Genomic DNA, 16,417 nt, shown 5'->3' on the forward strand with positions numbered 1-16,417 from the left:
TATCACCGAGTTCTGCATGTAACTGTTTTGTGAAAAATAAGTGACTCTTCAAAATGTCATAACTTTTTTTATTTTTCATCCGATTTTGATGAAATTTTCAGCGTTATGCTCATTTGATTTTTCTCTATTGATTCAAATCAACTTTCTTCTAGGGTGAACTTGACCTTTAAGAAGCGGAAATTTTGAGTGAATGTCACGCGAGTCAAAATGGAATGGCTGATAGACACTTTTACATGTACTGTACAATGTGATAAGTGGAGACATCAGATATAGATATTACGTTCATGCAAAAGATGGAACATGATTGATGACTGCATCAAATTGTCCGACAGTCATTAAAGGGATACTCTGGGCTGAAAGTTTTTATTAAATAAAGAGCAAAATGCGACAAAGCGGCCTGCCATAGAAAAATCTTGGGAAATTGAATCAATACGAAATTTGCAAAAGGCCAATTGACTTGCATAATATAATCCGTCCATCATGAGAGCCTGTCGGACTAATGCGATCAAAGTTCGGACAGCACAAATTTGACCGAACTTGTGATCGTTATTTATTTCGGATCGTCGCAGTTCTAGTTTCAAACGATCCCAGTTCCTAGATTCTCTTGATTGCTAGACCAAAATAAATAACCTCTGAGAAGTTACATGTTTCAAAGTGGAAAACATTCAGTTTACTTCTGGTTGGTTAGTCTACTAAACTATTGCTCTCCTATATTAGACCTCCCAGACATGCTGGTTTCTATTACATAACATCCCCAGGCATGCAGCCTAGTGAAATACTTGAATCCCTACTCTGTTCTGAGATTAGCCTTGATTTCCCTACGATTTGTCATGGAAGGTCGCTTTAAAGGGGTACTCTGGGCTGAAAGTTTTTATACCCGTCTGTATTTAAAAATAAAGAGCAAAATGCGACAAATTTCATCAAAATCTGACAACTAATGACACAGTTACTGAATTTTTTAAAGTCAAGAAATATTTTGTGAAATATGCATGTCGTCATGAATATTCATGAGGTGGGCTAATGATGTCACATTCCCACTTTCCTTTTTCTTTAATATGTCATTACATGAAGTCATAATTGTTTCATTTTTTCATCCAAGTGCGAATGATATGTCTCTTCTATGATAAATTAAGTTGCAGCAATGAACATGTAATGCATTAAATCAGTGTAAATCCAAAATTAATTAAGATAATTACATACATTTGTACATAATACAAAAGAACAAGTGGGGATATGTCATCATCAATTTGCTCATTGAATACTCATGAAGACATGCACAGGACTGTTTCACCAAATAAATGCAAATCTTTAAAATGCCATAACTTTGTTGTTCCTTATCCGAATTTGATCAAAATTTTCAGTGTTATGTTTGTCTGATTTTTCATTATCAGTTGAAATCAAATTATTTTCAGCCTGGAGTATTGCAACCAGACAATCCCCTCTGCTGACCCCCCCCCCCTCACCCCCACCATAACACTTTGAATTAAAGCAAAATTAATTTTAACTGCAAGTGAACTTCTTTCTTTGAAATCTCTCGACACTAGTAGACTCTGATCATGAGGAGAGGCCCCCACAATTCAGAGGGGGTGGGGTAGGAGGGGGTAAGACCTGTCTTAAAGGGGAAGTTCACCCTGATAAAAGGTTTATTGTAAAAATAGCAGGAAAAAAAGGAATATTGGTGAAGGTTTTTAGGAAAATCCATCGAAGAAAACAAAATATATGATTTTTTTTTATATATACCGTACTGTATAAGCAAGCAGCATCATGAGTACCACTCGTTCAGTACAGAAAAATCAATGAAATGTCATTTTCTCACAAAAATGATAATGGCTTTCATTGTATATAGGGCCTACTTTCAGTATACCGTATCAACAAAATAGTCATTTCTCACCCATTTCTGAAAGAAAACTAATTCTACATCATATTTATCATCATTAACCTTTAAAAAAAAGAAAAATTATGCATTTCATATTACATAAAATATGGGGCAGCTGCTCATACACGTATATGTCACAAATCAAAAACTTAAAATGATTACAACTTTCTCTATCTTTGATGGGTTATCCTAAAATCTACACCAATGAGCTATTTATTATTTTCTGGTATTTTTACAAAAAATCCAGTTGAACTTCCCCTTTAAAACTGAATTCATCCTACCCTGGCCTGGGGATCTATATTTATCTGACTAGAAATAATCTATTCTGAGTTGAGCATGCTATTATTATTATTACCCTGTCTCTGGCATTCGCTTGAGCTATACGGAAAGTTCAATATCGATTCACAGGCAGGAGGAAGGTCAACTATCAATTACCTAGTTTGCTTCTAAATAAACCTCGCTTCATTTGATAGTTTTTACAGGTATGCCATTGTGCTTTGAATTTCATATGTAACTTCCAAGGGGTGACCTATTAAAGCTGCAGAAAGTTGGCCTTTTTTTTTAAAGAGCCCCTGGCCTGCAATCATAATGGGCAAAAACAAAGAATTCAAAGCTCTTTCACAACCGGTGGTGCAACTGCTTACACCCGTTGTGATTGTGTGTGACATATATTGTGACCAAATGATCGCAAACGGTCATAGGAGCAGTTGTGAAAGCCCCTTAACATGAATACAGAGTGAGTCATAAAAAATGTCCCATCATTTTGAAGTTGTCTTTCAGGTCTTTCAAGACTGAAATATAATATCATTCATGTCCTGATAGTGTTATTATCCCCCACATATTTTGGTACCATTTTCTTTAGGGACAGTTATTTTCCATTTTACCGGTAAATAAAACAGAAATTCTGTTTGGTTCGTATACATGTACTTTTCATGTAAAAATAATGGAATTAACCTTTGCAAAACGGAATTCAGGTTTTTGCTGTGTACATTTTCAGTGACAAAATAGAATTTCTATTTTCAGATCAAGTTTAAACGGAATTACAGATTATCAGAAACGGAAAAGACCATTTTCTGAAATTGAAAATCACTGTCTCTATTTCTTACAAATCTTTGCATGCATGACTGACTACAAGACAATCTCCAAAAGTATCTCTTCAGTAGTTCACACTTTTCAGACAAGACAACTTCAAAATGATGGGACTTTTTTTCTGACTCACTCTGTATAACCTAATTTGTCATGTCTTTGACTTTTTCTCGAAAATAAAAAACTAGCCAGTTCTCATGCTTGCTACGCTCAACTCCTCGAAAATAGGGTATGTGTGAGATATCAATGCCAAACAGTCCTCACCTTTGCCATCATAGACAACATACACTGTAAATGATGCTGTGCTGAGACTCAGCATATCATAAAATTTACTGAAATTCATTACAAGGAAAGACCAACAAATGGCAACTTTATGAAATCTGTCAGATGCACGAAGAAAATGTTTTCTTCTTTAACTATCCAATACCATCATCTGAAGTTAATGGCCTAAAAACTCTTGATAAAAAGTGTGAGCAGACACTTTTAGGCCTATACAGCCTGCATCATACATGCAGGCCAACACCACAATAAAGAAGGAGCTACATGTTGGCCTACACTGTAGACTGTGTAGTGTAGACCTACTACATGAATGAAATGAAAGTTGATCATATTGCATGCATGTACTGTAGTGACACATAGGATTAGTATGCTACATGTACTTCATTACTTCTACCCACTGTGCATGTACATGTAGAGATTTACATACCCCCCCCCCCCCCCATGCCAAATGCACACAGACACACATCTATTTAATGTACTATTTAAGCACGAATGGGACAACTTTAAAAAGGTACAATAAATACATCCAAAACCAACTGAGGCCAGGTAATGGGACATTCTTGGCGAGATGGCCTTGGCCATGACCTTGTATTAAATTAAATCAAGCCCTGTAAGCCCTAGAAAACATGGCCACCCCTATGAAAGTGTTCTCTTTGCGCATTAATTGCAGGGAGTGATTTGGGTTGCAAGGATGGCAAAAAACGCCCTTACCACTGGCGGATCCAGGGGGGCACAGTTGGCCCGTGCCCCCCCCCCCCCTCCCCCCACCATTTTGAGAAGCAAAATTAATACTTGTAATGCAAAAAAGCTGTTAAAACAGAAGTGACGCAATATCCTTAATTTTTGGTTAAAAACCTTCTTTTTTTGATCAAATTTTCCAAATGTGCCCCCCCCCCCTTGGAAAATCCTGGATCCGCCCCTGGCCCTAACCATTTCCTACACTGCCACCCGTAATATGTTCAAGATTAGTATATCTAGACATGTTTAAATTTTCATTCTTTCTTTATTGTGGCAGCGGTGGGATCGGATTGGCATATAACTGGGTCTGTGACAGTAAGACTAGTGTACTGTAATTTTGGTTTGCAGCATGACACACTGACATACAATGCTAATGGCTATCACAGCTTTCTATGGGTGATACCCTCCTCCCATCTGCCCTTCAAATATCAAGTAATAAACGGGAACTAGTAACCAGATCCATGTACATGTAGGCCGAAGTGTATGTGTACACGTCCATGGTCTTTACATGTACACATACATGTACATTTGGCTTTGGAAAAAGGATATTATAATTCTGTGCATATACCTGCCAGAGATGTGGGGGAGGGTTTTTTAATAATACTGTACATTACTAATTAAAATTATAGACCCTTTACGAAAAGTTTAAAAATGCTTTAAATGACAGAAACTTTCAAGTGCTGTTTCTGCTGGTGACACAATATTTGCTGCGCTGACCACTGCTCTGGGCTTTATTTCGTCTAAGATATACATGTAGGGTTAGGGTTGCATTGTTGCGATATAGGGTTTTATGTAGGGTTTAGGGTAAGGACAGGTTTAGGATGGGGTATAGTGTTAAATCCAGGGTTAAAGTTGGTTATTTCTTTAGCGTGTGGAATTTACAGCGGAGCAATTGGCGCCAGAGCAAATGTCATGGAACCCGTTTTTGCTACCACCATCAAGATATTTCCCCTTTTACATGGAAGCACATTAAAGCATAGTTAAGTTGTGATTCACTTTGCAAATATTATTGCTCAGGGAAGACAATGGCTTATGAATGATATTGCTTTCCTCTGGCTTTGTTTGAAGTTTTTACTATACTATTTTCCCCTTTACTCTCTCTTCCAAAATTGACAACATTTTACACTGATGATTTTTTTTTCTTCTTCTTTTCCCAGCGTTTGTCAAACCAAATTAACTTTTCCTCAAGCTTCCACTCCTTCAGGAATCCAAGAATATCCTACATGACTGTGCTCATTAGAATTTTGGAATTCCACTCCAACATACTTGGTCAGACTGGGCTTTACCCAGTAGCGTTATTTAGTCTGTAGATTCAGACCATTTTACTCCAATCAATAAAAAATTGTTGTACATTTCCCTGTATAAGCGTTCAGTCAAGTTTAGACAAGCTATACCTTGGCTTTTCGCCTACACCATTTTTTTATCTAATACGCCGCATTACCATGTGTTAACTTGTATTTTTGTTTTAACATATTACTGTAATATCTGTTTTACTTGTGATTGTTTTTATCTAATGCTTTGAATTGATTTGGAAATAAAGTTTAGCTAGTTCTACCTTATTAATGAATTTATAAAATGAATTTCTTTTCAGCAAATATTGAAACTTCTGCAATTACTTATAAGTCTCTACAATTAGTTGAAAATATTGTGTTGATTAATATTAACCCCAAAAGTAATGATTTTATATTTCTTCATGCTTTGTATATATTATTTTGATAGTTATGTTTTATATATTTTTTCAAATATGTAAAAGTTCTGTACAATTCAGCCCTTGCTGCAAACAGTTTGAGACTTGAGTGCACAATTACTTTCAGTAGCCTGTGTGCCTAACAAACGCCCTCGTGTATTTTGTGCCAATGTATGGGAATGTAAAAATTTCCAGATAGGCCTGTTTACACATTGGAATATTTCTTACAATTTGGCCCTACATGTACTCAGAGGCTTTAACGATGAAGAAAACTATTTTAATCATCATTCCCAGACAGTTATGAATGATTTAAAATCTCAATTGATTTGCGTCACTATCGTAGTCCAGCACAAATTCAGACCAGAGCTAATAAATACGGACCAGTATGGCTCTGTTTTATTTGTTTTATTGAGAAATATTACCTGTTTTATCCAAATTTTTCGAGCACTTTAATATTCACTTGGTCTAAAAAACAACACAAGGCTAGCAAAATTGGATTTTCATTTCAGTCTACATTTCCTTTTCCTGCTTTTGATATTTCATGAGGGTTTAATGACCTCATTCCTACATGTACTTCTTCTTTTGCACATTTGCATATTATGTTTCACTGTGAAACATAATAGGCAAATGTGCACAGGCGGGGATATCAGCTCATGACATGCCATGCTGAGCAATGATTCAGTTACTACAGTCACTATTTTTCATATCTATTCCTTTGCATACTTGGCTAATCAAGGCCTACATGCTATATGTATGTAATAGACATGATTTCATTGGGGATATTTCAATGTAAGCCTGCATATATGCATTAATCTTACTTTCTCTTACGTTTTTGTTCGCCATTATACTTTCATTTTTGTTTCCTTAGTCTGCCCAGGGGCCCGTTGCAGAAAGAGTTGCAATCAAACGCAACTCTGAAAATCATGCGCAACTTGATTTTCAACCAATCAACAGCGCGCATTTTGGACTTGCGATTGATTTTTTTACTTGCGTTTTTAAACGCAACTCAAGAGTTTTGCAACGGACCCCTGATGAACATTCTGTCTTTGTATCCTCCCTATTCCTCCTCTATTGTTTATGTTTACATTATTTGGTTTCAAACCGCCTCGATCACAAGAATCTCCGTTAAATTATGAAAAAATTTTCAAGCTAAACAATACTCGTTAATTATTCCCACATTCACACCATCCCATAACATATCCTTCAGATAAGTTCCTGAAGTTACAATAATGCGCAGTATGGTCTGATAAGCAAGCAAGGCTCGAGATTCAAAATCGCTAGCTCAGCAGCCTTGGAATCAAACCAACATCCCTCAGATTGAAAGACGAGAGTCTTCACCACTAGACCACGACGTCCCTGTATACATGTATACAAGGGAGAAACAAATAGCCAATGATTTTCACTGACAAAAGCTGTATGCAGAGGCGGATCCAGGATTTTCCAAAGGGGGGGGGGCTAGGGGGGGCATTTTGAACAGCAAAAATCTAAATGCAAAAAAGAAAAAAGGTCTTTACTATTGAGGTCACTTTGTTCCGACACAAAAAAAAATCAAAAAAAGAAGAAAAAAAAATCTTCATTGGTGTGAGCATGACATATTCCTCTAAAAAAAATTTAAGGGGGACCTCACAAAAGAGGCTGTAAGCTATCAAACACCTTGCATCTGACTGATTCAGGGAAAATTAGACTGTAAAAATAACCTCCTCCATGTACAGGTACAATGAGTAGGTCTATTCGTTTCATGACCTACTCCATCCTCACCATGGCTCATAAGATCAAAGTAACAAAGGCCTGCAAAATGAGACTAGCACGTCTCTGGCCATTGAGGTCATTTGAGGTCACATTGAGGAGTGAAGGAATGCACACAACTTGAGGTATTGATTTTGACATCTAATGAAATCATCTGAATTTTTCAAAAACCCTAAAACTCTTTTAAACTTATAAAAACACAAAACCTACATGTACATGTAAGCCCGGGCTTTGGAGGGTAGGTTTTTTTCTTCTGAATTCTTCTTCTTTCTTTTGCTAGGATCATTTCACTTCTCTAATTATCACCAGTCAAATTCAAATTCTGTAAATACTCCCCCCCCCCCCCCACTTCTCCATATCTTCTTATCCTACCCATGTCTCATTCCCTGCAATCTTTTTCCTTTTCTTCTTCTCCTTCTCCTTCTCCTTCTCCTTCTCCTTCTCCTTCTCCTCCTCCTCCTCCTCCTCCTCCTCCTCCTCCTCCTCCTCCTCCTCCTCCTCCTCCTCCTCCTCCTCCTCCTCCTCCTCCTCCTCCTCCTCCTCCTCCTCCTCCTCCTCCTCCTCCTCCTCCTCCTCCTCCTCCTCCTCCTCCTCCTCCTCCTCCTCCTCCTCCTCCTCCTCCTCCTCTTCTTCTTCTTCTTCTTCTTCTTCTTCTTCTTCTTCTTCTTCTTCTTCTTCTTCTTCTTCTTCTTCTTCTTCTTCTTCTTCTTCTTCTTCTTCTTCTTCTTCTTCTTCTTCTTCTTCTTCTTCTTCTTCTTCTTCTTCTTCTTCTTCTTCTTCTTCTTCTTCTTCTTCTTCTTCTTCTTCTTCTTCTTCTTCTTCCTCTTTTTCTTCTTCTTCTTCTTCTTCCTCTTTTTCTTCTTCTTCTTCTTCCTCATCTTCTTCCTCTTCTTCTTTTTCTTCCTCCCCCTTCTTCTACTTCTTCTTCTTCTCCTTCTTCCTCTTCCTCTTCTTCTTCTTCTTCTCCTTCTTCCTCTTCCTCTTCTTCTTCTTCTTCCTCTTCTTCTTCTTTTTTTTTCTCCTAAGTTTTATGTTGTTTACCTCTTCTCTCAATTCCCTCTTGTTCATAATCACCTACAAGTACATGTACAACAATCCAGACTAAAGAAATATTTCCTTTACATTACTGATCAATGATTAAAAAAATGGTCTGCATTCAAGACTAGCATTGTGTCAACCACAATATTGGCATTACCAGACTACTCAATCTCTGTAATATTTGCCCTTTTGCCTTTCACGCTGAAGTGTGTTGGAGATTATTTCAAAAACTAAAGCATTCATCATGTACATTGTAGGTCTAATATACACATCTGTGTGTAAAGGGCAAGTTTTTAATTTAATTAAAGAAATGCTAGATCATATAATAATATACCAGGCTAGATGTATGTAGCTCCAGTTAGGTCATTTGTTGAAGGTGGATGCGACAGCATTCTATGCAAAATTAAATTGGAATTAAAGAGCACACTTTGATTTGAAATAGTTCTTGCCTACATGAACATAGCCACACATCTACTTTTGCGCATGTATCAATGTTAATATACAGAGAGAAAGGAAATCAAAGCATACAAACTTGTTTAAAATCATTTAAACAAATTTTCAATATCGAATTGAGAATAACAAAATACCCAATAATTCTTGTTACTCTCAATTTTTTTAAGAGATTTTTTTTCATTTTTTTTTATAGGGGGGGGGATAGTCCTCATCAAGGGGTGTCGCACTATCACTACAGTGGAGCAGGGATAGACCTCCTCGCCCTCCTGACTTTTCGAACAGAGAGAGACCACACAAGATTAGAACAGAGAAAAGAAAAGAAGGAGAGAAGAATGATATAAAGGTCTGTATTAAAACAGTATATTATTCAATTTCTGAATTGAGGGGGAAATGTCACCTTTATCACATACATTGGTATATAAATGTGATGTAATCTAATCTACACCCCCCCCCCCCCCCACCTCACAAATAAATTATGAAAATACTCTGGTCAGTCTGATGCTGCACTTGGCCACACCCTAAATTTATTGGAAACATAACCAATGCCCACACACTCTTTAGACTCCCGAGTTGATCTTTTGCTTCGAAAGTGCTACTGGTATTTCCTGTACATGTAATCGAAACCTGTCAGAGAAGTGTGTCAGAAAACTGATTTCCTGCCAGCTTTTTACCACAAAAGAAGGCTTGGATAGCTCGCTGAAGAAAACCCTGGAAATGTTTGCAAATATGTGCAAAAACATCCTGATAGAATTCATTTCATTATGATCGCATTACAAACATTATTGAAATTATGGTATGGAAATTCGAAATAACAGGATATTGAATGTATATCCTGAAGGCCCAACACGTAAATGGCTGAAGACATGCATCCCTCTTCCGGAAATTAGTAATATCAAGGAGATAAAATTTCTATTTTGTTGTCAAGGGGAAAGAAAAGTGATATAGGATTTATTTACGCCATAACCTCAGGACTGCAATACATAATGCCCTCCTCGGTAGAAAATCTACACATGTACCACCCCAAAACCACCAATAAGTCGCCAGGTAAGGTTCTCTGTAAATACACATAGCCACAATAGTAATTTAGTCTCCAAAACCCCAAATTTCAAAAAAGCTTACTGTATCTGAAAGAGCATAATTTCTTCTTCTTTATTCTTCGAAAATTTGAAGTCGTGAAGTTGAATAAAAGAAAAGATACAAGAGTTTCTTGGACACAACTTTTTCAGACTGCTTGGAAGTTTCACTGAGATTTTTTTTTAGCTCTTGCTGAATTTCCTCTGCATTCAATCAAGTACAGTACTTGTAATGGATATTGTTGGTCAATTTTAACATATTATATATCATTTTAAAGCTTAGGAAGTGAATTTTCAAGCTCAATAAAGATCTCAGGATTCATTTTGTTTGACTTATTGTTGGTTTTGGGGAGGCAGGTCACATATACATGTATAAAATGAAAAAGAAAGGGAGAAAGGATAGAGTGGGAGAGAGGGAAACAGGATACGATTTTGATCAAGTGTGTTGTAAATTTATACAGAAAGTGATTCATTAATTTCATTCATCTATTAATATAAATAGCATCCATAAACATATTGATGCAATTATAATTTGAAACAAGGATGTGTAATTATCATGGATTATTTTTATTTATAAGAATGATGTTTCAAGTGCGAGTGTACATTCATGTATATGTATACCAACAGGGGGGAAGTCAATAAGTGTAACAAATGGACAAAAGAAATGTTGCCAAATTGAAGAATAGGTTAATACAAAATGAAGGGCTTTAAGAATTCATTTATTGTCTTAAAAAGATTTTACAATGTACAGTGTACAGTAGCGTATAGCTTCATATCTTTGACAAGATAAACATTCAGTGACTAACTGTTCTTTTCTTCTGTACAATGATCTATGGAATGCTTCCTGATATAAAAATCATTTGAGAAGAAAGTGTAGCAATGGACTAAAAGATTGTACATACAAAGCTACATGTACATGTATGGCCTGATCTAATATCTTAGTCACACTGATCCACTCTTCTCTTCTTAGTCATAATACATAGATCTATGGAATGCTTCATGTGCAGGGATAGATTCTTCCTCTCGATATAAAAAGCATTTGAAAAGAAAGCTTTAATAGCAACCAGACTAAAAGAAATGTGCCACCTGGGGCTTTAAGAATTCATTTATGTACAGTGTATAGTAGTGTTACCTAAAATTACCTAAAATTAAAAGAATGGACAGTTTACTGTCAGTGTGTACATGTACATTATTGTATAATACTGTAATAATAAACATTATTTGTATAGCGCTTATCACAAAACATGTCTCTAAAGCGCTTAGCAAAAATAATAGAGAGAAGGAATTTCAGCAAAAAACTAAAATAATTGTATTAGACTGTAGACAGTTGAGGGGCTTCACAAGCAAAGGAAAAGGCTATTTAAAGGTCATACTTTCTTATTTACATAAAGTACATCCGATTTTGATGAAATTTTCATTGTTATGCTTGTTGGATTTTTCTCTTTTTATTCCAATCAATTTTTTGTTGGGGTGGACTAGTCCTTTAACAAAAAGTAGGTTTTTAATATGGATTTGATTTTCTCTGTTGAATCTGCTTGTTTTACTTTGTAGTAGATTGTTCCAGAGTGGAGGGGATGCAGAATAAAAAGATTATGAACCATAAGACTGGGTATTGGACTATTGGTGGCAGGAACTATTAAGAGTGATTTGTTTCTTGAGCGCAAGTTGCGGGAGGGTGAATATTCTGATATCAACTCTTGAAGGTAGACTGGAGCTGATTTCTTCAAACATTGGAAGGTCAGCAAGAGGATCTTGAAATCAATCAAACTTCAAAATTAATTTTTTTAAATCGATCAATTCCAAGCTATGGCATGATCGACTAACTTACTTAATTACACTGACCCACTGTTCTCTTCTTACCCATAATGCATAATACATACATGTATTGAATGCTTCATGTGTTAGGGATAGATCCCTTCTCTTGGAGGCAGTGGGAGATATTGTATTACATTCGCAGCTTAGCAGGATTTCTAAAGACCTACATGTTTACGGTGCAAAGGGCAACAACCTACATTGCAAGACCTACACGTACATATCTGCAGGCCTACATACTTGTATCCACAATATGCATTGATCAACCAAGATAATGGATTATATGAATGACTGGCTAATACAGTGTAATCAATACCGTACTAAAATTGGCAAGCGTCCTACCTACTGTAGAATATTGAAAAAAACATAAAAAGTGATGCGGAGGTTATGTATTCAGCCTTTAGAACACTTGATTTTGTTTGTTTTATTTCCATCATAAATAAATACATAACAATATATATACATGTAAAGACATAATGAAATAAATTCTAAACATTGATTTAAAAAAAAAATAATAATTAATGATTGAAACATGTTAAGAAAGTTAAAAGATCAAACTTGAGGCAAAAGACGGTTGGATAACCCATATTCAGCTGCACCAATTATATGTGCGGCTGGTCTTCCATGGGGACTTATTAAAAAGAGAGTCATAGGGAGCGGAAAATGAGAACAGAAAAGAAAAGACAAAAGAGGGAAAGGAAGGAAGAAAGAAAAGAAAAGGTAGAAAGAAAAAAATAAAGAAAGGAGAAAAAAAAAATTGGCATTAATTACTTGTCGTTGAGTGGTTCAATGCGCAGGTTTAAACTCTACAGTACGCTTTACTATCATGATGCTGTCCAAGGATTTTATTCAACCCTGCTCTCGAGTTATAATAATCTTTATTTTTGAAAATCGGTAAAGAGTGCTTATTCCATTGAAATCAAACTTGACTGAATATTCACTAAGTCTGGTTGATTTAATGGTTGCAGGGCATATATTAACAAATTTGATAATTTGAAGATCTATTTACATAAAAGATAAATTGCCTAAATTGTTAGGGAAACCTTTGTTTTTTATATTTGTTTCATTTTGTTTTGTCTTATGGCTTGTCAAATTTTTCGGGACCCAAAACTGACCTTCATTTTGTAGTGAAACTGTTTTTTTCTTGTCAAAATTTTCAGGACCAAAAAAAGACCTTCATTTTGTACTGAAAGTGATAAATTTTGTTTTTGCTTGTAAAATTTACATCAGCACCCCCTGTAAAAAAAAATTGTTCCCAGGGCCCTGCAGCCCACATAGGCATTAGAAAATCAGAGAAGATATAAGCAGCTGAGGGACCCCCTCCCCCATGCATCCGTAACGTTGGGGAAGAACAATCATGACAATAGGAAACAAGATGGCGGCGTATTCATCGGGCAAGTCTCTTCCGTCTTTTCATATTTTTCTAATTTTTTGGATGAATTCTTGTTCCAAAATGAAATCGATAGCGTAGAAATGTCGGATATAAAGTTGTATCCCATTTACATGATTTAGGGCTAGATCTTTTAAAAGGAAAGTAGAAATCTCGGATGCAAAAGTTTCAGGTTTTTTGGCGGTACATGCAGATGAATGGGAAGGAATTCCTGGCTCCGAGGAGGGTAAGTATACGTTAGTAAATGATTTTTACTCTCAAGAAGCCTCTGGCTATCCCCCCCCCCCCATACATGTATGTTACAAATTATATATTTCTTGCCACAATCATATTTGGATTATAGTAATGCAGATGGAGTGCCCTGGGTAGCTTTGTGAAAAGCATTCATATTCACTCAAGCTACAATCAAAATAAATGACAAAAAATGACCATACGTCATACTCGGCTCAGCTCAGATTTACGAATATCAAACATAATGATAAATGACAAAAAATGATGTGAACGTATTCAGCTCAGATTTGCGAACAATTACTGCATACTGGTGGGGAAGTTCTCTTGAAGTCGGCCGGTGCTAGCGCCCAGATCCAGAATACCGCCCCCCCCCCCCCCCAACTTATCAACCCTATCCATAGCGTAATAGATCTATTAAAGCATACCACACAGTTCTGGATCACACATACGGGAGAGCTCAGGCGACCAACGCCACCGAGTTCCCGTCAACTCTTTACACTGGCATCAATACATTACCTGCTGGGCGACAGGATCCAAAATTGCTTCGATCGTTTTCGTGTGAAAAACCGGCATGGCTTATCCCTCGAACACTCGAAAACAGGAGAAAATATTCCTTGAATTTAGAGGAGGGTCCTGAAATTCTGAATATTCCAACCAGAAAAACAACGCGATGACCAGACGATTTTGCTAGAAGTATTCCTTCCCGGGATCTCCGCACTCAGATTTGTTAAGGGCATGTGTTGAAATGACTGACGGCGCACCCCTCAATCGATAGGCGAACGATTTCCTCACCCCCTCATGCACCTGTGCGTTGGTATTGCGTTGGGAAGTTATACCAGTTCGCCCCACCCTCAAAGCGATGGGTGCTTAGTCTTGGATTGCAGTCACAACTTTATCTTGTAATTTTTAGATTTTGCCGTCTTATTTCATATAGGCACTGGCGGATCCAAAGGGGGGGGGGGCAAAGCCGGCCCGTGCTCCCCCCTTTAGAGAAGCAAAATTAAAATTTGTAATGTAAAAACACCGTTAAAACAGAAGTGTGCCCCCCCCCCTTTTTTTTTTTTGGCTTGTCAATTTTTTTTCGGGAACGAAATATCCTTAATTTTGGGGCTGATTTGGGGTTACAAAACATTTTTTTTTTGCTTGTCAAATTTTTCCTCGGAAAAATGTGCCCCCCCCCCTTAGAAATCCTGGATCCGCCCCTGCATATAGGAGTCACTTAAATGTATCACTGTGCCCTATAATTGTTTCCCGGAGATATCGATAATTTAATTTTTTTTCAATTCAATTCATTTTTTTTTCAATTCCGATAAAAAGAAATGTACAGAGAAATGCATGTGGGCATAATAACAGATTATCAATACAAAAAAGAGACATTATAAACAGATAAAGATATACATGTAAACATGCTTATGTTACATAAATTGATACAGAGATTTCAAGAAAAGAATGGAATTAAGGAATACTGCAAAAAAACATTAAGTATTATTTTGTCGAGTCAGTAATCTCACGAGAGAAAGTCTTGAAGAATTAAAAACATTTTTTAGAAATGAATATGAGAAGAAAATGGAAGGATTTGTTTGTGATATTTAAACAGTATGATTGTGCAATATTTATTGAGTTGGTATAATCAAGTTCAAAACGTTAACAGATATAAAAATAGGTTTTGATGGGGCCCTTAATTCTGCATGGGCATAGGCGGCGGAAGCGGGGGGACGTGCCCCCCCCCCTAAATTTTAGGTGGGGGACGGTCCCCCCCCCCTAAATTTTTTGTTGATAACCTTTTTTTTTTTTTTTTTTTTTGCTTGTCTAAATTTTTTTGTGGTCCCCCCCTAAAATTTTTGGCTTCCGCCGCCAATATGCATGGGTACATATTCTTAAGACTCTCTGTTGTAATTTATAGATACCCTGCAAACGTGATTTATAAGTATTGCCCCAGACACCATTTGCAATAAGTTAAGTGGGCCCGTAGGATAAGAGTATTATATAATAATTTAATAGTTGTTTGGGGTAAAATATGACGTAATTTACTGAGGATGCCAGTGGTCTTATAAATTTTGCATGAAATAGATTGTATATGATGTATCCAAGTGCAACCTTAAAACTTGACCACGTCAAGTCTGTTTAAAACTGATTTTACTGTAAAGTTTTTCATTCAATTCAATAGGAAAAGATTTTGTTTATTATGGAAATACATATAATTAGACTTTTCAAAATTGATAACTAGTCTGTTGTTGTCAAACCTCTTGCTAACATTATTGAGTTCAGTTGATATTACATTGGATAATTCAACAATATTTTCATGAGATATTAACAAATTAGTATCGTCAGCAAATAATATAACCTTAAAAACATTAGAACAATAACAGAAATCATTTACATAAATAATATAAAGCAGAGGACCAAGAACATTGGGGAATACCGCAATAAATGGGGAGTGTGTCGGAAAGTGTTTTATTAAAAAGATACATATTGTAATCTATCTGAAATATAATTTTTGAACCATATTAAGGGTACACCACGGATTCCATACATATATAACTTTTTTAATTGAAATATCATGGTCTATTGAATCAAAGGCTTTAGATAAGTCTATAAAGATTCCGATCGTGTATAATGATTTAAAGAAGAAATAATCGTATCATGTTAGTCAACTAGAGCCATTTTAGTTTGATTATTCTTTTGAAAACCATATTGACATGGATTGATAATATTGTTTATACACAAATAATCATAAATACGAGTATATAAAACTTTTTTCTAATGATTATCTTGGAGAAAACAGGGCAATATTGAAATAGGACGGTAGTTTGAGGTATTATATACTTTTTATGAATCAGAACAACTATAACAACTTTTAATTTAGATGGAACTATTCCTATGGTAATAGATACATTTAAAATGTAAGTGATATGAGTTACAATAGTATAAATGATAGCTTTAATGACTTTACCAATCCAATTCATCAATACCACATAAATGTGAGTATTTAAGAGATTTAACACAAC

The sequence above is a fragment of the Lytechinus pictus genome, chromosome 6 (genome assembly GCF_037042905.1).
Source record: "Lytechinus pictus isolate F3 Inbred chromosome 6, Lp3.0, whole genome shotgun sequence".
NCBI classification, from domain to species: Eukaryota; Metazoa; Echinodermata; class Echinoidea; order Temnopleuroida; family Toxopneustidae; genus Lytechinus; species Lytechinus pictus.